This window comes from Candoia aspera, chromosome 3, assembly GCF_035149785.1.
Source record: "Candoia aspera isolate rCanAsp1 chromosome 3, rCanAsp1.hap2, whole genome shotgun sequence".
NCBI lineage: Eukaryota > Metazoa > Chordata > Lepidosauria > Squamata > Boidae > Candoia > Candoia aspera.
In genome coordinates this window covers 145,663,605-145,688,467 of record NC_086155.1, presented here as the reverse complement: position 1 = coordinate 145,688,467, position 24,863 = coordinate 145,663,605, and positions in this window count along the sequence as shown.

The following is a 24,863-nucleotide window of genomic DNA, read 5'->3' as shown; positions in this document are numbered from 1 at the left end:
CCAGTTGTGGTTCAGTGAGAACAGTCCCAACTATATCTGCCACGTGGTCAGAGTCCTGAGGTAAACGTGACAAAGCATTGGCCAGAAAGTTTTTCTTTCCCGGAATAAATTTTAACTGGAAGTTAAAGCGACTGAAAAATTGAGCCCAGTGAATTTGTTTAGGACTGAGACGCTGGGGTGTGTGGAGGGCTTCCAAATTCATGTGATCTGTCCAAACCTCGAAAGGGCATTCAGCGCCTTCCAGGAGGTGATGCCAGGCTTACAAAGCAGCTTTTACAGCAAAAGCCTCTTTTTCCCAAACATGCCACCGGTGCTCAGTTTCAGAAAATTTTCTGGACAAATAAGCACAGGGTTTCAAGTGATTTTCAGAATCTCTCTGTAACAATATAGCCCCAACTGAGGAGTCAGAAGCATCAACTTGGACCACAAAGGGGTGTTCAGGATCGGGGTGCTGTAAAATAGGCTCAGCAGTGAAGAGGGTTTTTAACTTCTCAAATGTTGCCTGGCATTCAGGTGTCCAATTCAGCACTGCCCCAGGGTTTTTTACCTTGTGTGTCTCTCCCAAACCCTTGGTACGTAGCAAGTCAGTAAGGGGCAAAGCAATCTTAGCAAATCCCTGGATAAACTGCCGATAATAATTACTGAACCCTAGGAAACTTTGTAATTGCCTCTGGGTGCAGGGACGTTCCCAACTTAAAATTGCCCGAATTTTTTCAGGGTCCATCTCAATGCCTTTGTCAGATACCCTATAGCCTAGATAGTCAAGTTGGGTTTTGTGAAATTCACATTTGGAAAGCTTGGCATAAAGCTTGGCATCTCTAAGCTTACTTAACACTTGTTTGAGAAGGCATTTGTGTTCCTCCTCGGATTCAGTGTAAATGAGCACATCGTCCAAATAAACCAGGACCCCTTTAAACAAATGATCATGTAATACTTCATTAATCAATTGCATGAAAACTCATGGTGCCCCTGCTAACCCAAAAGGGAGGACTTTGTACTGAAATGAACCCAATGGGCAATTAAAAGCAGTTTTCCACTCGTCTCCAGCTCCTATGCGGATGTGAAAATAGGCTTCACGAAGGTCGAGCTTGGAGAAATTCTTGCCCTTTGACAAATGGGCTAACATGTCTTTCATTAGTGGTAGAGGGTATTTGTTGCAGATTGAGATGGAATTTAACCCCCAATAGTCCGTACAGAGTCTAAGCGTGCCATCTTTCTTTTCCCGGAATAGCACAGGGGCCCCAACTGGGGAATTTGAAGGTTCAATAAACCCCATTGACAGATTTTTGTTGATAAAGTCCTGTAATGCCCCAAGCTCCTTCTGAGTCATGGATAAATTTTTGGCTTGGGCAATTGAGCGTTAGGAACCAACTCTATGGCACAATCAGTTTTCCGATGGGGGGGTTGCTGATCTGCTTCCATTTCTCCAAAAATGTCTGCAAAATCTTGGTATCGATTGGGCAAGCCTTCTAAACGTGCCAAACTAGGACGTGGCATGGCAATTGCAGCCCTTCCAACCCCCGCGCTTGAAGCCCTCTCCGCGGTAGGGGCTTGGTAAAACCCATCCTTAAAAGTCAGAGTTCTGTGTTCCCAATTTATATGGGGGCTTCAATAGGTCAACCAGGGAATTCCCAGAATTACCAAAGGGTTGCCAACAGGTGCTACTATAAATTTTAAAATCTCACGGTGGCTGTCCATTTGCATTGCGACAGTTCCAGTGAAATGGGTGGCCGCTGCCCCCCCCCCCCGCCATTGAACCATCCAACTGTGTGAAGATCAAAGGCTGCTGGAGGGGGAAGCTAGGCAGGTCCAAAGCAGCAACCAGATCAGGGTGAATCAGACACCTGGAACACCCAGAGTCAACTAAAGCCCAGACCTCTGTAGTCTTTGTGCAGGAGCCCAATTTCACTTTCACTGCTAGAGTGGGACAGTCAGCACTCAGCATAGCATCCTCGCGCCCATCCTCCTCCACCTGCCCACAGGCGCTCTTCATGGCAGGTGGCTGGTGTTTCCCGCCAGCTCCTTAGAGTCTTCAGCCTCTCCCGAGAAGTAGGGTACTTCTTCAGCATCGGCCGTCCCCTTGGCTGCTGTCATCCGCCGCGATGGGGGCGGCGATTTGGCTGGCAGTTTGCCCACTCGGTCTCCAGCCTTGGCTTTTGGGCAATCAACTGCTCGGTGCCCTTCCTTTCCGCATCGGAGACACTGACCCCTTGCATAGCGCCGATCTCTCTCCTCTTCCCAGGCTCTATAGCCTGGCCGGGTAGCAGTTGCGGCACTTCGGGGTCCCCTCATGGTGGCTGGTTGTTTTTCAGGTCGTTTGGTTTACATGTAGGTATGCTGGGTGTGCTCAGCTTTGCCGGCCAGACAGATCCATTCGTACAATGTCTCTGGGTCGTCTCTACACAACGCCCACCACAGGACATCCCTGTTGAGTCCCTCTTTAAACCATTCTATTAAGGTTGACTGAGACCAGTCGGGGATTTTCCCAGCTAAAGCCTTAAACTCCAGGGCATAATCAGCTACAGACAGTTGGCCCTGGATAAGATCCTTCAGTGCCTTTTTAGCCCTTGCCTTGGCTAGAGGATCCTCAAAATGCAGCTTTAACACCCACATGAATTCCTCAAAATCCTCAAGCTCAGGGGAGTCAGCCTCACTTAACTGAACATACCAGTCAGCCGCTCGTCCCTTCAGCGTGGTGGCAATGGCAGTTATTTTAGCCTCTTCAGAAGGGAAGTATGGTCCAAACTGCTTCATATAACTTTTAGCATTAGTGAGAAAGAAAGACAACTTAGTTGGATCCCCATCAAACTTGACAGAAAGGTCTTTCACCCCCGCTCCTGTTGGAGCTGAATTAGTGGCTGCTTGAGTGGTTGGGCCCCAGGTTACAGTAGTTCTCCCTCCTTGGGATGGGGACACTGATGGACGGACTCTGCGGGGTGGAGATTCATCCCGGTGCTGTCTCTGGCCCCACTCCACCGGTGGTCTGGGTGAGGGGATGGAGGATGATTGCATGGAGCTGGAATCTCCTTCATGCCTTGGCTGCCCCCCCATGACAGAGACAGGGCTTTTAGCATGTACTCCATCGATTCTAATTTGGCCTCTACCACTCTTAGCCTTTCAGGGGTTTGAGATTCCTCCCTCCCTTCTGATACCATGGTAGATTCTACGTTTGGGGTTAGCGGGAACCGATACTTCCAGGACGCCTGGGACATCCCTGGCTGGGGTTCTCCCATTTCATCCCAGGTGATCGACTCTGTGGGCGATTCGCTGGGTGCCAGTTGCTCTGGTGCTCTCCCATCTTCGGATTCCTCTCCCTCAGGACTGGAACTCGAATCCTGCCATAAACCTGAAGGTTCTGGGGTGAGGTTCTCCATTCTCCGCTCCTGACTGTTGACTTGGGCATCAAGCCAGTTGGCTCCTCAAGTTTCCCGGTTGTGGGTTTGGATTTGGCAATCGTTAACTGTTTTCCCTCACAAGAAACTAATCTTGGTAGGAGCTAATGGTACAACTTTGGTGATTCTCAGCTTTATGTAATGATTGCCTATTCTAAACACCATCAGACTCATAAGCAGGATCACAAAGATATCTGATTTATTAAAGAATAGTATGCAGGTTCACAAAGAAAGCTGAGAATGGAAAAAGCACGCCAAATGCAAACTAAAAAACCCTCGGTACAAACGAGATCCCTCCCCCCGTAGAATCTTCCCAGGCTCACAATCCCAGGTGCTCCTAATGGCTTCTGATGGTCCACAGGAAAAGTCCTTGAGCAGAGCACATAACCCAAACACATTCCATTGAAATGAACATAGATACAGAGCTTGGCACAAGGTTTCACAGCAGCTCCCTCCCAACAGAAACGCATGTCAGCACCATGGCATGTGAAATGTTACGATGTACAGTGCACATTGAAACAGTGAACATGACAGACATCCTCAACTAAAAATGCTGCCTCTGATAACTGGATGTAGCAAACATTTTCCACTGTAGCCAGTGTGAAAACAACAATCAGGATAATCAACCCATAATTGGTTATTGTTATTCAGAGACGGATCATTTTGACATGGGATAGGAAAGGTCAAGCAGTACTCTTTGGTTTACTGGGACAAACCATGAGTAAATAATTACTTCTGAAACCACTACAAAGAGATCCTAACAAGCATGTAGGAAAAATATCACATTAATCCATTTCTGCTTCTTTCATCTTACCAAGGTCCAGCCCTGGCAAGAGTCAATCACTGTAAAGTTGTTGCTTTGGAAAAAGCAAGTTTGATCTGAAATGCCAGTTTTTACAATACTGAATTTGTTTTGTCTATTTCATATGTCCCAGATGGGAATACTGTAGGGAATATTATACAGGCCACCTAAAACCCAGACTTTGCAATTCCCTTAATCCAAGCCAAAAAAAAAGAAAGAAAGAAAAATTAGGCATTTTAAGATACATTGATTTTGTAGGAGAGAACGAAGCATGTGTTATACTCTCTTACTGAAAATGAAGGAAGTTAGATATGGTTAGTTTACTGCATGCTACTTACAGTTTTTCCCCCCCAAAAAAGTAAATTTTGTTCACTTTTTCACAACATGTGAAATTCTTCTTTGTTCCTCATTTCCCTGGAGTCTCTGGATTTTTTCATTTTTATTTTTTACTCAAAGGACCAAACCGGTGACTTCTTTGTTTCTTGCATTTAATGTCTGCTTCCACTTCTGAAATCACAATAAAGAAGCAAACTTTTTGGCAACTAACCCATACTCTCAATCATGGTGCTGGCTTTCCATCAGGCTACACAATACAAGCCCAGAATCATAATTGCCACAGTTGTATTAACTGACAGTCCGGGTGGCAGGTGTCTGCCAAAAAGATGGTGCCGGCATAATGGCTCTGGGGAGGCAGAAAGTAAATGGGAGGGGGGAAATAGCATTAGCAATAATTTTGTTTTGAGAATGCCACAAAAAATCTCTACTTTAACTGAAGAGTACGTGTCTCTCTGTACTACAGCAACCCAGGATAAATCATAAATGTATATTAGCATTTGAACACTGCAGTTAGAAAACCACAGTATATTATGCAAAACAATGGAAAATGATGATGCACACAATTTGAAGCTATCCGGTGAAGTACTATATATCCCCACAATTCATTTGAAAATATCTTGAAAGACTACAAATCAGAGGAAACAAGGACAAATAAATAGGCTCCTAATAAGGTAAACTCCCATACAACTTTATCAAAGTATACTGCTAATCTAAGATCAAGTCTTAAATGGACAAAAGGCTCATCAAAATACATGCAGTCAAGAATTCCTTTTTCCTCCCTGGCTCTATTGGGTTAGCACTCAGTAGGAAAAGAAAAATCACTAAATAGGGTAGCATCAGAATTTGCAATATTTTTAGCATGTACCTAGCTCTCATTACTTACTGAAATCAATATATATTCTTCCAAAAAGGTGGGGGGTGGGGGTAGGGATGGGTAATTATTAGAAGCAAATTATTTATGCATAAAGATGCTTCTTCTGTTTAGGTGTCTTACCAGAGAGAGGAAAACATCAGCTTGCCTAAGTGGAGACAAGGGACTTGAGCCTGGGAGATCCTCTGTCACAGCTCTTTGGATTATGTTCAGCTAGCTGCACCCATCAACAGAGCACCTTTGATCAATGGAAGAGAATGGAGCCATTTTCCCTCTGCTGTCCTCAAAATTTGCTCTGGAGCAGGATGTGACTTTTTGTATCCACATTCAAAGCTGAGATAAGGGCTGGGAAAAGCCTATCTCTTGAAGCACCTTAATTTGCAAAGTGATGGAGGCTATGACAACGCTACCAAGAGACCAGATGAAGCTGCATCATCATTCACAGGTCTGTTGATGATTCAGTAGGTAGCTCCTTCCAATGCAAGACCTCTTTCCTTGAACTTTGGCTCTTCCCTTGTGCATTTTGAGTGGAGTTATTGGGTTGAGTACCAGACTAGGCAGCTTGTGCATTTGGGGCTCAGTACTGGCTCTGCATTAAGCAATGGAAGATGAATCACCAGAGTTGGTAAGATTGAATCATTCTCTGCTATCAGCAATGAAATTTCCTGGCTGAAGCTGGTGGTTTACTACTATAAGTTGTCTGAAAGTATCATTTTACTGGGTAGGAAGGTCCTTCCCTGTTGTACCAGATCAAGGAACCATTTTGAATGTTGTGGGGACTTGATGAAGCACCACAAATGATCCCCAAAAATCCTTCAGAGCCCTGCAGGATGTGAACCTAGCATTGTCTGCAACATTTCAAAGTAACAAAACTCCCCTTTCTTTCCTTTTGTTCCCCTTCAGGTTTGTTTTCTTTGCCAATGTTCTTTTGTCTTGTGCTGTTTTTGTGGTTTTTGTATTGTTTTTTGCTCTTAAGTGTTTTTAACAATTGTAAACCACCCAGAACCACTGGGAGTCAGGCAGCATATAATTAATAATAATAATAATAATAATAATAATAATAATTATTATTATTATTATTATTATTATTATTATTATTATTATTATTATTGGCATTTTTTTTTTGGCCTGGATGGTGTGGCTGCCTTCTGCAGCTGCTGCACAATCTTGGGAAAAGACATTGTCACTTTAAAGAGTCGCCAAAAACTACTAGGTTCTTGCCCCTGCACATCTTTTATATAAACCACTGTATAGCTTTAGTATTTACTATCTACATAAGATAATCCTATGCATGTTTATTACAAACAAATCCCATTGTATTCAGTAAAATTAATTCTTAGGTAAAGCTGCACAAACTGCAACTGTTCACTTGCTACCACATGGCTATAGTAATAACAGGTGCTATTCTCCATGTTAGATAAAAATAATGGGAGTTTTGGTTGGAGAAGGTTATAAAAATGTACACAGTGCACTGATTTGCCTTTCTGAAGTTATTTAAAAACCTAAATTGTTTATGTAAATCACAAAGCTTACCATTGTATGATATTAAAATTATTTAGAAATCTTTCAGCGGGGAGACAGAAGCATTCGTTTTTTAATATGTCTTCACAAACCGGTTGAGAAAACAACTTTCTTGGTGGTATGTTTGTAATCCACTATAGACAATCGCCATTCCCTCAGCCCTGAGGGAAGGGTGTTAAGCAAATAAGCAAGTGCTTAGAGCACCAAGGGAAGGGGAGGGGGCACCACAGAGTTTTTTCCCCTAGTTATCATGCCCTTAACTCTTTCACTGCCACACTCAACTTTAGTTTTCAACACTTATTGAGTCTTAATGTCCTCTCAGTTAAGCAATGGAATGGCAGAGGGGCACCACTGTTGGGCTGCTCTTAGGGCATCAATTGGCCTTAATCCAATCCTGCCTCTTGCACTAGATCATACAACCATTTTGTAGGAAGTGGAGCCTTTATGGAGCTCCACATATCTAGCTGGGAAATTTATGGCAGCAGCTTCAAACTATTGAAGAGGTAGGGGTGAGTACAGACATCACCCATATGGAGTTGGATCTTGTACCATTCGTGGAAGTCCTAAATGCTGTGCCGACCTCTGCTGCCTAGGGAATAACAGACCAGGGTGAGCTGGCTCCATTTCTTAAAGTATTTGTGGGCCACCCTATTCATGGCCCAACCTGTTACTAAAAATCAGGACAAAAATTTAGTGGATAGGTCCTGGATGCATGTGGGAGCTTTGTTTACGCTTAAATGATTAAGGAGGGAGCCAAATGATTTTAATTATTTTTCTTTCACTACTGGAAAAGGCTGGAGTGCTTAAGCCAATATTAGTCTTCTTAAAAAGCGGCATTTTCGGAGCATTTCCTGGAAGTATCATGTGATAAGTCTGCTTCATATTCTTCTGGATAGAAGGCCAACCCTAGACTTTATTCTAGCTAGTGACCTCTCATCCAGAATTTGATGGGTATGAAGCATCCAAGTATGGATCCTATAGGATTTCAAGCAGATTTCATTTTAATTCCCAGTGTACAAAATGCAGTGAAAACACAGCAGCAGTTCATTCTTATCAACTCCTCCAAAATAGTGTGATTGCAAATAAAAAGGAGAGTGCATTGAATGTTGTTCCAGGACTTAGCACTAAAGCAATCAGATGCAAAGCTATGTCTTTTTTTCTTTCTACCTTCATCTTTGTTCTTACTTTGTCCTAAAACTTTGGAGTTATATTTTGTAGACACAGTAATTCTCTTTAGGTATCCTTTACCTTGTATGTTTAAAAATGAAATGAGGGAGCATTTGAAAGGGTTATCTTCTCCAGCAGACCCTCCTCTGCATCTCACCACAAGTGGGAACATGGAGGTTCCTCATGTGATGAGAACCCTGACAATTACATGACACATAAAAAATCATTGCATGTTTCAAATCATTATTTGAAAGAAGAGAAGAATATGGTGAGGAAAGAGCAACTTAAAAAACAGTGTTTTTTCAGCTATGTACATCATGTGATGATGTGAGATTTGTAAGAGCAGATGGTACTCACAGGCTATAGTTATTGCTCTAACCAAAATTACTCTTTTTGAATATAAAATATATCTGCCAAAATATGTGCATTTAAAAAATCATCAAACCTCTGCCCCACAAGGCTTATAAAGCTGTTCGCTTTAATCAGTAATTCTTAAATGGGTGTGACTTCAAATTATCTTTCATTCCGTGGTAGTTGAAGTCCAATACATCTGGAGGACACCAGTTTCAGAAAGGCTGATACAGATTGGCTGACACGGATCTCTTGGGTTTTAGGCAGGGATCTGTTCAAGAATCACTGCCACGTGTGTAATGTGAACCTAGAATTTTCTTCATGCAAAGTCCCGAATTTACTATTAAGCTATGATTCTCCACTGTCTTACATATTCTGTATATATTATATAAAGTGCAAGAAACAGAGATAAGCTATAATAACAAAAAATTACCATTGTTCATCCAGGCTGATACTTGAATTAGAAGAGGTAGAGATTCAAGGACACAGCTCTTGGTAAGGTAGCTTTACTGCAGGTACTAAAAAAGTTAATGAAGAAAACAAGCTACTGGAAACTCTAAGATGGATGAATGGATGGATGGATGGTTGGATGGCAAACAAAAAATTCAAATCTCATATATCTTTCTCCAGCCTGTATGTTGCAACAGACTAAGAACCATTCATGACTTGTAAACACTTCTGCATTGCTGTTTTAATGGATTGGTTTGGTTTTATGCTTCTGACTTTGTCTACTCTAGCCCTCACAACTACTGTATGGTGTTTCTGCTACTCTCAGAAGAGAAATCCACTTTCTTAAATTTACATTTTAAACTTAAAGAAAACAGCTTGTCTCATCAGCAGCTAAATAAAAACTTCAGTGTAATTTCCCGTTATCTTCAGAGGAAAAAAAGATCTCCTTACCAAACTCTCTGCACTAGTGGTGCCAGAACCTAGTATACACTTGGGCCTGAATCAATCCCTCTCTGTCTGGGAATCTGATCCTGACTCACCAGTATGTGATATTATGTCACACTCATATCACATCACATCAGTATGTGATATATTATATCATCATATCATATCATATCATATATATCAGTATGTGATATTATGTCATACTCATCCCATATGAATGGCACAAAAACTGAGCTGAAGATTAACAGACAAAGAACTGCTGAAGTGATCATGGAGATGATCTTGGGAGTGGATGCCTGATTTTAAGATTTGATTTTGGGGATAACACAAGCATAGGCCAGCCTGCCTTACAATCAAATCCATTTTGATGAGCAGCAGCCTGTAAGAGGCCCTTGCAGCTGGATGGAGCTTAATGAGTACTAGCTGAGGGATGATCAGGTAGCTATAACCCCTATTATAAAGACCTCTGCTTAGGAGTATTTTCTGGCAAATCATATAACTGGACTCTTGTCCTTTCAGTTTTAATTGTATGACAGACTTTCCTAGTGTACTGTTTGTTGACTGAAGTCTAGCTCTCTTGTTTTTGCTGTCTGGAACTTTGATATTGCTAATCCTCATCTAGGAGGGGACAGAACAATATGTAATGATATATGGTATATATGGTATTTCTCCACAGATATGAGCTGCTGGAGTCAAATACGGTATCTCAGTAGTTGTTAATTTAGTGGTAGATTTTTCATTCAGAAACGTTCTAGCAACTTCCTCTTGGTTGCTGTATGTTACAAAAATGTGGTGATGATGCAAACAATAAGGAATGGATACAATCAATTTATTCTCTGTAATCCAGATTATAGCAAAGTGTTGTGCTAACTAATGCAAGGTCTCTCATAGTTATAACTCTGTTGACTACCTTAATACCATTCAATGTTTTATTGCATTATATTTACTAGGGTTTTTATTATCTTTACAAATATATTTTTATTTTATTTTATTATCTTTGCTAGTGTTTAATATTTGTGGCCTTTCGCCATAATAAGGTATGATTGATTGACTGATTGATTCATACAATTAATTTTAAGAACACCTCCATCCAGACCTGGCTCAGTTGAATGGAAGTCTAACCATTCAAACACAGTGCCTCTATTCTTTCAGTTAATAATGTGTGCAAATGTTCCTTTGAAAATGAAGCTGAATTAATTTGGGAAGGTTAACTACAGTATAAACTGTGCTGTGTTCTTTACATTGTGAAAATAATAGCCAGGAAGAGAGAAGTAGAATTGGATCTGATCTTTAAGACTGCCTTACTCAAATCCAGGTACCCTAATTTGAAGCAAAAGTCCAATGAGATGAATACACTTGGCCAACACAGAGGGAGCATGTAACCAAAGATTATCTCAGGCAAGGGTGTCTGCCTGACAGAATCAGGAGCCGGTTCAGTAGGAAAGAAATCACCCAGAGTATTGAAGGACCTCATAAAATTCATCCACTCCAAAGCTATCAATCACTGTTCATGTTTTAGTTTATAAATGCTATCAACACTGGATCATCTTAATGGCAATTGAATGCATGTGGCTTGAATGGAGAACGTGTATTTTGAGTGAGTGACAACACACTCTCTTATTGTCTCTCTGAAATCTAACTCTATAAAGGCAGTTAAAAACAAAAACAAAAACAAACTCAGCCTAGCAAAGCTAGGAGATCCTGTTTTCATCTGGTTCTCCAGAGAAGAAAGAAGCTATTATCGACATATGTAAGTGATTTAAGAAGCAGTTGCCTATGCTGATAGAAAAAGATTTAGTTGCCTGGTGACTCAGGAAATGTCAGATTTTTTTTTTCCTCCCTGAAAGGCTATTTTGGAGACACTGACAAGTTAAACTTAATTTTGCAGGGTAAATGCTAATGACTATGCTGAGGCCGACAAAATAAGAAAGAGTAGTAGAATGTAAAAGAAGAAAGGAAAAAAAAATACACTGCATGGATTTGAATTTTGTTTTATTTATATTTCAGATTTCTACTCCAGCTAGTACCTAAGGTAGCTAACAAAATGCATAAAACAAAAGCAGAATATACAAAATTTAAAAACGTAGATTAAAATTCTCACTAAAATAGATACCAAAATTGTTAGCAATTAATAATAAGCATTTTACAGGTTTCTTAAATGCTGAGTGGATGAGGGGCAAACATAGATATGTTGTAGATATGTTGAGAGCTCTTCCACTGAAGTCAAAGTCCTTGTATGTTTAATCATACTTGGCCAATAAAGTCTTGTCTTGTCTAGCTCTTAAGGGAGTGTGTTGCATAGTCTAGGACAGTGTTTCTCAACCCTAGAGACTTTAAGATGTGTGGACTTCAACTCCCAGAATTTCCCAGCCAGCATTCTGGGGGTTGAATTCTGGGAATTCACGTCCACACATCTTAAAGTCGCTGAGGATGAGAAACACTAGTCTAGGAGCAATGCAGAAGGAGGCCCTCTCCCATGTACAGAAAAAGGGGGTTCTGAAAATGAAGCACCTTCAAAAGCATCTTACTAGAAGATCTTAACAGCTGCATATATTTGTACTGTATGTATGTATGCATGTATGATTGCAATAGGGTCCCTTAGATAGGCTGGTTTTAAGCATTTGGAGCTTTAAAGTTCAGTGCCAACCCTTTAAAATGTGCCTGATAAGTGATTGGCACCTGATGCAGCTCCTTCAGCACAGGCTGCTAGTTAACAGCCTAGCTGCCACATTTTATGCCAACTCCAACTTTCAACACTTTTCAAGAGTAGAGCACATCACAGAATTCAAAATGGAGTGTAATCAAGGTGAAGATAACTGTAAATTGGTTCAGAATGGGCCACATTTGGCACACTAGGTATAGTGCAAAAACACTTCTCACCACAGCTGCCATCTGCAAATCCAGTGACAGTGGAGGGTGAAGGAGCACTGCCTGCCCATGAACCTGCTCCTTTAAGGAAATGTTGGATTTCTGTGCCTGAATCTAGTTTATTATTTAGATTATTCTACATTATTATTTACAAATCCACCCTGTCTGGATTTAATTTCGGTTTGATCTTTCCTTCTCTCTCTCTCTTATTGTCTGTGTGTATGTGTGTGCCTTCGAGTCAGTATTGACTCCTGGAGACTGCCTGGACGCGTCTCTGCAGTTTTCTTGCAAGATTTCAGAAGTGGTTTGCCCTTGCCTGCTTCCTTCTTCCAGAGAGGGACTGGCCCAAGGCTACCCAGCTGGCTTCGTGCCTAAGACAGGACTAGCACTCACAGTCTCCAGGTTTCTAGCCTGATGCCTTAACCACTATACCAAACTGGGTCTCTCTTATGAACTTGCACAATGTTCAAGGATATTGATTGCTTCCGTAGATTTGAATAGTAAAGAACAATAGAGCTGTTCCAAAATTTCAGATGATCTCCTCCAGTAGTGTCATGTAGATAGTGAGCAGCATGGAGAACTACACTATCTTCAGAACATGGTCTGACAGAAAGAACCAGAAACATTATTGATGGTATCAAAAGGACCAATGATAGAGCTGCCCTCTCCCATCCAAAGTCTCCCTCCCACCAAGGCAGCTAAAGCAATTCAGTACATAACCAGGTCAAAAGGCTGATTTAAATCAACCAGGAGAAGTAGGAGTTAATAAGCAAATGGTAACCTTCCTCTAATCAGACACTCTGTCCATATTGCTCAAATCTGTAAGATGAAATAATCCAGAATTTTTTTGAAAAATTACACCAAAGTTATATCCTAATGACCTACTTCAACAATGAAGTCCAAGTTAAGATGGAGCCAACTGACTCTATTCCCAAAGAATTGACAAGCTGCTGACTCTAATGTGGAAAACAAATGTTATGTTCTCTTTTAGGACATCTGCCTGACATCTTTCCACAATATCAAAAGGGTTGCATAAATATAAATCTGAAAAGTAATCATTAAAAATTCTATTAATGTTTAGGTATTACATGTTTCTGACTTGATTTGGACTTTAATATCAACGAAGACCCTTCTTTGAGGTTTATCTTCAGCTGAATAGTAAGTGGGAAATGAATGAGTCACATATCAATGAGTTGTTATCCATATTAACAAAAATGGTATATTCAAGAACATTCTCAGGATGTTCTGTGTGAGGAAGAAAGCATATTTTTCCAATCTGTATTGGTATTGCAATTGCTCATTTGTAAAATTGCATTAATCAATAATTTTAAAGTAATATACAAAAGTAGTATTTAAATATATACTTAAGCAAATATTATTTCAATTTATTTTCTTATAAAATAGTACATATTTAAATGCCATTTTTGTGGAAATAAAGCCAGAATTCAATATATTAATAAATGTAATGAACAAATGTTGTTTGTTGAGATTTTTTACTTTTATTTAGAGGCTGCTGGGGTTGGCTTGGCTGGGAAATACATTTTTCCGAGTACATTTTTCAGGCCTTTAATGTATACTTTTCCTTGCAGGATACATATTTTACAGGTGTGCTTTTTTAAAGTGTGTGACTCAAACCATCCATCTCGAAAATTAAAGACTGAGGAAGAGGTTAAATGGGAATCTTTATCAAAATATTCAATAGGAAGAAGATTTTAAATCTTTCCAAACCCCCAGCAAGGGAATTCTGAGTGAAAGTTATGTTTCCAATTAAGTATGGGGAAAATTCAGGAAAAAAGAAATGATTAAAGTTTGCATGTTGTGAAACTGAAAGTATTTGAGAACTGTGTGCCATCATTATATTTAACTGAGTAAAACATGCTTTAAAATTATGTTCATAAACATACAGTAGAAATGGATAAGATTAGCCCCCCATAAATGCTTCTTCATAGAGAGTCATTTGGCAGTAAACACTATTATTAAACCCAAGTATTTTCTATGCATACTTTAGTCCTAAAAGCAGAAGACTGGAGGCATTATTATTGTTATTACTGGAGTAGCTGTTCCAAACCCAGGACCTCATGTTTAGCTGCTTCGTGGGCACATATACACCCTTTGACCTGTAGTAGTTGCTCCCTTGTAACTAGCAGCTGAGTATGTAAACTGACTCCACTGACTATATATACTAGATGAGAAAGACTTCCAGATTCTATGGAATTTGGTTTGGGACATCTTATTTACACGTGCATGACACTGTTATGTTGCCATCATCAAGTGATGAACTACATGTGTAATTGTGGTACATTTTCCACACACACCATCATTTTAGTGAAATGTATAACTCAAACATAAACAGTGTAATGATATCTCCCATCTCTGGGAAATCCATGGATTTAAGGATGCCTAAGACCACAGTCCTAAACACACTTAGTAGAGAATAAGTTCCATTATTCCCCATTAAAAAAACCAAGCTCAGGGAGCCCCGAGAACTCCACAGTTCAACCCTGAGCCACAGATATTGGAGGAGGGCCTTTTCTGCTGCTGCACCTGCCCTTGATAACCTTCTGGAAGGGCCTGAAGACACGGCTTTGCCATCTGGCCTGGGGATGAGAAAGTGGTGTAGAGCCCATGAAATGGCTATCTGGTACTGTTTTTGAATGGCTGTGCTCTCCCAGTGATTGTAGTGTATGGCTTTTAATTGTTTAATTGTTTTAACATTTGTATTGTCTGTATGGCTGTTTTTTTTGTTTTTTGGGGGGGGTACTGTTTATGTTTTAATTGTAAGCAGCCCAGAGTCACAAATGTGAGATGGGCAGCTATATAAATTTAATAAAGAAATAAATAAAATAAATAAAATATTTTCTTCTATTGGACGTTCCATTAACACAGTGGTCCTCACCTTCAAACAAACCAACATAAGCTCAGTGCTATATGTACTTATGGTCCCTGGGCAGATTTTTCAATTCTTCGCCTTCACTAAAGGCATAAGAGATCTGCTCTCAGGGAGGCAGCTCTAACCTCATAGGCCTCTTAGCCCTGGCTGTGAAAAAGTCCACAGTTAGGACCTTTTTGTGTCAGAGAAGACAGAAAGGAAGAATGTCCAAAGTAACTGGAGCCACCAAATTTCTAGTGATCTTGTTCTTCTGAGATGCTTCTGGAATGGGCGAGCAAGGGGAAAGGGCAGCCTGCTGTCGATATGGTTTATTTCTCTCCAGCTGGAAGCAGCTGAAGGGAAAACATAAAAAAAGAAAAGAAAAGAAAGGGAAGCTGTGCTGCTTTCATCTTCTGCCCTACCAAAATGACCTAGAAAGGCACAGAGAAACATGATTCCTTTTTCTCACTTTCTCTCCCTCAACTAGAAAAGCTCTGATTGACTAATTACAATAACTTACACCTGCAGCGGGGGAAAATATATTTACAACAATGCAGTCAGTTCACTGAGCTATTGGCTAGCTACAATTGCAGTTGTCTGAATAAAAGGGCAGCTTTCCAGTTGTTATAGGTAACAACGTTTATATTTTTCTATAACAAGAGAAAATAACACAGCCACTTACATAATTTTCCCAGTGCCAGTCAACTCATAGTTGAGCTGAGTTGGAATAAGAAAAGCAACTCATGACCACTTCCATGGGAGAATAACAATACTTTGTATTTTAATGAGTCTGTTGGTAGTCTGCTCTTCAGCACAGGGTTTTTCTGTCCCTGTGGCCGTTGGTAATCCAAGTCCATTCCTGGGAGGAAGCAACATTTCTTCTGCAATGTTTTCCCCTGCCTCCAATGGCCCTGCAATTTAGACAGTAACATGCAGAGCACATGATTAATGAAGCTGTGAACTGAGAAAGGGGACAGCTGCTGGATCACAAAGAACTGCTTTGTGTGCATGTTGCTGCATGCACGACAAACTCCACAAACTGATAATTTGTTAATTAGTTGAATCTCTCTCTGTGCAATGTTAATGTAACCTTCAGTTGAAACAGGGCTCAAAATCAGGAAGATTTTCACCAAAGCAGAACAAACTCCACTCCCCAAGGAGTGATTTCCTCCATTTTGCTCATTCAGGAAGCTATTTTGTTTTCAAATGTACAAAATTGCATGCTTTGCTGCTGCAAACTGTTTCAATTCCAATCAAATGGTTACAACACAGTGTAGGTTGGCGTATCTAAAAGAAAGAAAATATTCTATGGAAGAAGCAAATAAAAAGCTCTTTGAAATGTGAAGGCAGTGGCAGCTGTAATTAATCGTGACGATGCCAAAATGATGAAATGCATGCAATGACAGCATTGGCCAAAAGCTGCAACCACACACCTACGCCACAATGTCTGATGCTGGTACATAAATAAATAAGTTGTGGCATTATTGATATCATCATGCACGTGCCATTATCTGCCAACTTGTCCCCACTGCAGATGTCCAAGTGTGGAGGGATTCAACTTGAATTCTTTTTCAACTAAAGTTTAGAATATCCTCTCCCAAATTTGGTTTTCTCAAAATGGGTGGAGGTTCTGGCTGGGAACTGTAGATTCTACACATCTGGGGGTCTTAGACTTATAAGATTAGTTTAGAGTAGTAAGGTACCATCAAGTTGGATTTTCTCCTGGTAACTGGGTGGACAAATACATTTTCACCTGTTCTTGGTAATCACTTAATAGCTCTTCGAAGGGCATGTTATTATTGTCTGGGCAACAATATCTATGAGAGCCCAATTGATTTAAAGGTAAAAGGAACCAGGCTAGAAACTGGGAGACAGATTACTGTGGCACAAATAGTCTCATCTGAAGACTGGATTTTGGTCTCCTACTTCACCTTGAACAAGTAATCAGTGCTAAAACTGAGAGCCAGTTTGGTGTAGTAGAGAAGGTGCTAGCCTAGAAACTGGGAGACTTAAGTTCTAGTCTTGCCTTAGGCATGAAACCAGCTCGGGGACCTTGGGCCAGTCACACTCTCTCAGCCCTAGGGAGAAGGAGACAGTGACAAACCACTTCTGAAAATTTATTTATTTATTTATTGCTCACATTTGCATGGCCGCCCATCTCACACAGGCAACTCTGGGCAGTCAATTAAATTCTTGCCAAGAAAACTACAGGGAAAATCTTGCCAAGAAAATTGCAGGGACTTGTCCAGGCAGTTTCCAAGAGTCAGGGCTGATGTGAAGGCACAAACAAACAACCCCAATCTCTACAAAACCATTATTGTGTGTTTGTGAAAGATGGGCTTGAAAAAGTATGTTTCTGAAAGTTAAAGCTACATAACAGATAACATTAAATTCTATGTTAAAAATAGAGTTTACATTAGCAACATATGAAAAATTAATTGAGGAAATACATATAACGAGGAAAGATACCAGGGAAATTGCTTACAAAAGTTATATATGTTAGGAAAATTTACAGACAAAAAATTAAAATAAATTCCAAAAGAGCAGAATACAGTGTAACATGAACAATAAATTAACTAGATTTACACTAATCTATACATTCCTAGTCCTAAAGTATGTAATTAGTGTTTTGACTGATAATTGCCTTTACAATCCTTCTAGGCCAGCTATATATTTTGCCCAATGAAATGGAGCTACCAATGAAGGACATCTGCTTTCCTTTCATTTGCAAAGATATAACCATTAAGTCCTGAAACACCCATACAAAAATATAAAATGAGGACTCATTAAAACAAAAAACAAAAAATCGAATGGCTATCTATTGCATAGTGGAAAATACTATTTAAGATATTTCAGAACATACTCACATATTTAGACAGCCACCTTCCTTTTTTTAAATATGATTTTTAATAAAACTTTTTAAAAGGAAGATAAAAACTAATACAAACTAATATAAAGTAAGGAAGAAAAAAGAAAAAGAAAGCAAAGAGAAAGTAAAAAGTGCAAGAAAAGAAAAAGTTGAAGAAAAATAGAAATTTTTTTAAAAAGGGACAAAAAGTGGCTTCCAATATTCTTCACAGCAGCTATAAGTACAAATATATTTTAACCTCTGTCTCTATAGTTGCATCATAATACTCTTCTTTCTATAATCTGAGACAGCCACCTTCCTGATCTTCAGATTATATGTTGCAAGCAAGCAACATAATTCAGTTATGGGCTGGCTCAGAAATTTAATCTAGATTTAATATGACACGAATAAATATCAAATATATGATGCTTTTTGTTCTTTGTTCTAGTCCAATTCATCCATGAGGACCTGAAATGGAATTCTTAGTTGTATTTTCAATTGTTGCATTTCAACTGAAGCAATTGTTTGAGAAATGCTAACCTCATATAGATGAAAAGTGGCTTTCTGCTTGCATAACTTGATAAGAAACTATTTAAAGAAGTAACCAGTTAAAATATTCAGAGATCTGGCTACAAAACTCTTCTGAGTATAACTGGAAAAACGATGAGGACTCCCTCAAGTTAAATTTAACTCCTGATGACTGACTACATGGACATGCCTGTACATTTCCATAGCCATATCCTATCCATATCCATAGATGTGCTTTACCACTTCTTCTGGGATTTTTAAAAACTTCCCATTTATTTATTCGTTTACTCAATTTATGTAGCCACATATCTCACTTTTATGCAACTCTAGGCGCCTTACAATAAAACAAAACACAAAATACATAAAATAAACAAATAAAAAATACATAGCAGCCAGGCATGATCCAACAGATCATGCATACAACCAACAGATGGGCTCTAATGCACATCCAGGGCCCCAGGCTCAGGCACAAAGCCAGATTTTAAAGGCTGTACAAAAGGCCAATGGGACGGGGCCACTCTAACCTCAGGGGGAATGACGTTCCAAAGGGCACATGCCATGGCAGAAAAGGCTCTCCTTCTGGGCCTTGCTAGCCAACACTCCCTTGCTGATGGTACCCAGAACATGCCCTTCCTGCCAGATTGGATAGGATGGGTAGAAACAACTGGGGAGAGATGGTCCCATAAGTAACCTTGTCCTAAGCCATGAAGGGCTTTAAAAGTGACAACCAGCACCTTTAATAACACACCAGCAGCCAATGTAGCTTGTGGAGCAGTGGTGTCACATGTGTCGAGTAACTGGCACCAGTAACTGCCTGCGCCACTGCATTTTGCACCAGTTGAAGCTTCTGAGTATTCTTCAAGGGCAACCCTATGTAAAGCACATTGCAGTAATTCAATCTGGAGGAGACAAGCACATGATGACTGTGAGCAGGGCCCCCTGGTCCAGGAACGGGTTCAACTGATGCACAGCCCTAAGCTGTGCAATGGCCCTCTTGGCCACGGCTGCCACCTGCTCTTTGAGCAGGAGCCATGAGTCCACGATGACCCCCAGATTGCACGTCAAATCTGTCTGGGGCAGTGCCACCCTATCCAGAATCAAAGATGGAAGGTCCACAGAATAAGGAGGTCCAAAAACCCAGAACTACTTGGCCTTGCTTGGGTTGAACTGAAGACTGTTGTGCCCCATCCAGGCCCCCACAGCCTCTAGGCACTGAGACAGAACCTCCACAGCATCACGCAGGCAGCCTGGGTGGAGATATGAAGTTGGGTATCATCAGCATACTGATGATACCTCTATCATCAGCATACTGATGATACCTCACTCAAAATCATTGGATGACCTTACCCAATGGCTTCATGTAGATGTTAAATAGGAGATGTTAAATAAATGATAACCTACAGCCTGAGATTCCAAGGTGTTCTCCCATCTAATTAGGTCTGACCCCACTTACTACATTTTTAAAAATAAAAAGACAATAACATGACCTAGTTTAAATGCCTTGGAATTATTATGTGACTGTGGATGGCCCACTTAGTATGTAGAACTTCGTCTGGTGTACACCCTCTCTGAATTCTGTATGTGTATATTCCAAGAAGACAACACACCTCACAAAATGGCAGTCCTAGTTTGCCTCTGTCCTTTTGAGTAAAGAGATGGTTCTTTACTGACTATCACATACCTGCATTTTCTTGGATTGGTGGTTACATTCCTCCCATCCAAATCAAGCAATCAATAACCTAAGTAAACTGAATGAGAAATAGCAAATACTGCAAGATTTCTGAAAGCAAATTTAGGTGTCCTCAAACAAACCATAAAAACAGCCTCCAAACCACAAATCTACCATAAAAACAGCCTCCAAACCACAAATCTACCATAAAAACAGCCTCCAAACCACAAATCTATCATAAAAACAGCCTCCAAACCACAAATCTACCAAACCACAAATCTACCACTGCATTATTTGGTAGAGCAGACCCATGCTAAATCCTCTTGTTTGTTCATCCTTATCACTCACATCTATCACTCATTGGGTCTCATCCTCCCACTCGCACCCCACTGTGGCACAAATACTGTATGCCTAAGGCAACATCTGCCATGTTTATCTGTTCATTGTTGTGGTAATGGGTTTTTCCTCTTTCCATCAAGGAAGATCTCTATTTTCCATAGAACATCTATAGATCATCTGTAGGACATCTCCATTGTCTCTGAGGACAGAGAGGTAATAGTGGCAGAATAAAGATCACCAATGGGAATAGCATTTTTCATATCAGCATAATTCCCCTTGCAAGTCCTGCTATGCTGCCTCATCATGGCAGAGGGTATCCTGGCAGGGATGAGCGAAGAACGCTGGGAGTATATGCCAAGCGTACATATTCCCAGCAGGATCACCCAAGGTGTAGAAGTCAGTTCACCTGCCCAGCTAAAGTAAGCAGGCAATCATTTTCTACTGACTCAGGGTTAATACTTCAACTCAGCAGTGGATCAGCCCAGTATTCCTGTAGAACATATTCTGATGATCTTCAAGTGAAAATAACTGCAAATCCAGCAATGAGGAGGGAGCTGGATGAAGTGGTCACTAAATCTCTGATTGTAATTTCAGCAGGCATTACAAGTTTAAATTCCAGCACAGAATAATAAAGACAGTTAGATTTACAGTTTTTCTCAAATTAGTCACTCCAGTAAAAGTCAGCAGTGGGGATTTCTTCCACTATTATTTCTTCTATTTTTCAGGCAGGGTGTAATTTCACAAAGAAACTCATTATTTGTTGGAGTCGTGGTGACATTTTTAAAAGGTATTTTTCTGCTTTTCCTCCCTAAGCAGCATTTGCAACTGTTCATATGAGTTAGGCAGCTCCACAAAAGTCTGCTCTGTTTTACTGACCACTATAGTGACCAGGACAGTAATTTGATTGATCCTTCATGAATAATTTTGAAACAATCAAAATAAAGAATGGTTAGTAGGGCATGAGGCCAATTCCATTGGATTCACACCTATGAGACCATGACCAGTTCCTTTCTCTATTTATGTTTTCATTACCCAGGGCCTTCACACCATGCTTACACTTCCCAGCATGATGGTGACCTTGTAACTATTTCAGAATTTGTCTTTTCATTTTTATAAGAATTTGCTTTTGTTTTTGCAAGGTTCTTTTTAAGTAATCAACCAAAGCAATAAAACTTCTATACCAGGGTCAATTCCATAAATGCTGAATGCAGGAATGCTTCTTCTTCTAGAGTTACTGATTTTAAGTTTTGGTGTGGTGGTCGCATTGCATCAGATGCAGATGCATTGGCATCAATGTTTAAGATTAAGGTGCCATTTGTGTGTGGCTTTTTATGAATCTTTTTATTTTGATTTTATGACCTGATGTTTTCCCCCTACCAACATCCTATCAACAGACAAGTGAGTGGGCAAAGCAGAATTCAGAGATACCTTTTATATTTATATTTCCATATAAATGCGATGCCTTTTCTATCTCTAAAAGGCAACCATATAGACATGCAAAGAACAAAGACAAGAGTAATCACCAGGATCAGTCCAGATCTCACACTGGCAAGTGAATGTGAATGAGCAATGTCAGAAAGCTCCCATTCTCTCTTTTCCCTTTATGAATATGCACCAAAATCTGCTCCTTTTATGTACAGAAGCTTAGCCAAACCCTAGCTGTGCTCGTGAACAAAACAATTTATCAGATCCCTGCAGCTGTCGCTCTTTAGTGACCTGAGAGAGACAAAATCCTCCAGAGGGGTGAAGTTAGGATGAGAGATGCCTGATCAGATGAGTCAGCTCAGTGGGAGATAGACTATCTGAGAGGAGGTTGGGTACTTTTCTACCTAACAACTGCCTTTTTATGCAGAATATCTAGAACCTTGCCACCTTAATGCAAAGAGTTCATGGAATTGTATGCATATTTCAGGGCACATACATTTAAATAAAAGACACATTTTCTGTGTTAGAGGCGCATTTACATCATCTTTTTTAATTCTAATGTGAGGGAGTAAATGTTTCAACGTGCTGGCTAAATATTTCACTGCATCATAAATATCCAACGTCTCTGTCTATAATGGTGGCTAGGTAACTAAATATTTGATTTTATGCCAGCTGTAACAGCCTTGTGCATGAAAAAGTGTGTGCATCATGATGACCTATTTATGAACACAATGAAATCTTCTACAATAATTCAAGAGACCAGTGAACCACAGACCTATCAGTGTAATGGATGATCCTGACAGTATTTGCATCAAGGCTCTTGTATTTTCCCTCTGGGTATTTTCTATGATTCCTTAAAACCTTTTGAGTTGTAACCTTTCATCAGACATGTGAGAGGCTGGGACATTCTCAACTGGTTGGTCAGTGGAAGACCTGGAGTCCCCATAAGATAAGAACATAAGTTATGATGTGGAAAATCCTACCTGAAATCTCTACATGCAGTGATCTCTCAGTATAACACTCCGTTCTAAGCCATAATATGGTTTATTTGCTTGGGCTTAGGATGTATGCCCCTGGCTTGCTGCATCCTCATTCCTTCTATCCTCTATCTTCCTGTGCAGAGCACATACATCTGAAAGGGCCCTCTCTCACAATGACTTGAGCACAAATAGGACTCTCCAGTAATTGGGAATGAGAGCCCTAATAATGCATAGGCTGCAATCCATATACAGGTTAACAGAAGTTCTATGCATAACTCCCCCCTCAGCTTGAAAGGGTTAGAACTTACATGCTTTCCCCATATTTATCTGTCACAAGAGAAAGCTAATGCTTGCATAGGGGTCAAGAACCCACATTGCTATTTGCGAATAGAGAAGCTATCTAGAAGAGGCAGGAGGATGACTTAGGATACGACACATCCTAGAATGCATCAGACCATATAGTAACTTTCTACCAGAACTTGAAGTCCAAAAAAGAAGACATAATTGCATGTTGATTTGTATACAGGTAGTCTTGGCTTACCGACCACTCACTGAGCGACTGTTTGAAGTTATGATGGTGCTGAAAAAATAACTTTATGAGTTTACAATTTACAACCATTTACAACATTTGCAGCATCCTCAGTCATGTGATCGCCATTACAGTCAGTATGCATTGTCCTGTGGTCTGACCTATTGTTTTTCTTTTTTTACCACCTTGCAGAGTGGAGAAGAAGGGATTAGAAGAAGGGCTTAGAAGAGAGTAAGGAGGCACACAATAGGGGATATACATTGAAAGCAATGCACTGGAGCCGGCAGCCATGAGCATGCTTGGCAAACAGCCAGTGTATTCCCCATTGTGTGCTTGCTTACTCTCTTCTAATCCCTTCCTCTCCAATCTCTGTGCTCTGCAATGGAGGGGGGGGCAGAGGAGAGATGGTCTACAGAAATTGCTTAGCAGGGTCCTTCTTTTCCTGGGGAGAAGAGGGGCTATGGTTGGCATGTGGAAAGGAGAGAAGGGCAGGAAAGCACCAGAGCAACTTGGGCATCAATGGGGGCAAGGGAGAGAGAGGCACATGAGTATTCCCTCTCTCTTGCTTTGCAGACCTGGGCAGGGGCAATGAGTTCGGATGGGAGGTGACTGGCAAGGGGAGAAGGGGGGCATCCCTAGCCCAATATGGGCACTGGAAGGGGGGGAGTGGTGAAGGACAGGGCATTGCTGAGGGCTCTATTGTGTGCAGCCCCCAAATGGAGCAGAGTGGCAAGGCAGCTTTCCTCATCTGCTGCTCCTGTCTGGGACCTTTATTCCTGCTTAGCCGTGGAGGAGACCAGGCGTCTGCCTCAGAAAGACACCCATCAACTCCTGCACATCTCCTTCCAGCTGGCCCCAGATCCGAAGGGACCCAAAGGGGCACCCTCCCAGCCCTGTTTGACATTCCAAGTTGCACATGGCTGGAGTCTCTGCCCTAGTGTGCTTGCAAAGAGAAGGTGTTTGTGGGCAATTGGCTGGCCAGGTTAGGTTGTCCTGGCTTGGGACCCCAGCTGGCTTTTTCCTTTTTGGCAGTGCAGGAGCTGCAGGGGAAAGTTCACTGGCCTTGGCAAAAAGATGGAGCCCTTGCAGTGGTTGCTGCTTTGCTGCAAGGAAAAGTTTGACTGAAAGGAGGGGACTACAAAGGGGCCGCGAGGAAGCCCAGGTGGACAGCACAGGAGGTGGGTCCCTGGGTAGAAGGCACTGCCTCTAGAGATCTCTCCATCCTGTGAAAGATGGGGGAGGGGAAAAATTGAAAGATTGGAGATGAAAGGATTAGAAGAGAGTAAGCAGGCACACCATGGGGAATACACTGGGCTGTTTGTCTAGTACGCTTGCAACTGCCGGCACCAGCTCATAGCTTTCGTTGTGTATTCCCCATGGTGTGCCTGCTTACTCTCTTCTAATCCCTTTTTCTAATTAATGTAACTACAAACATTAATTCCCTTCTTGTTAATTATCCAGTGCTGGGGTGAGC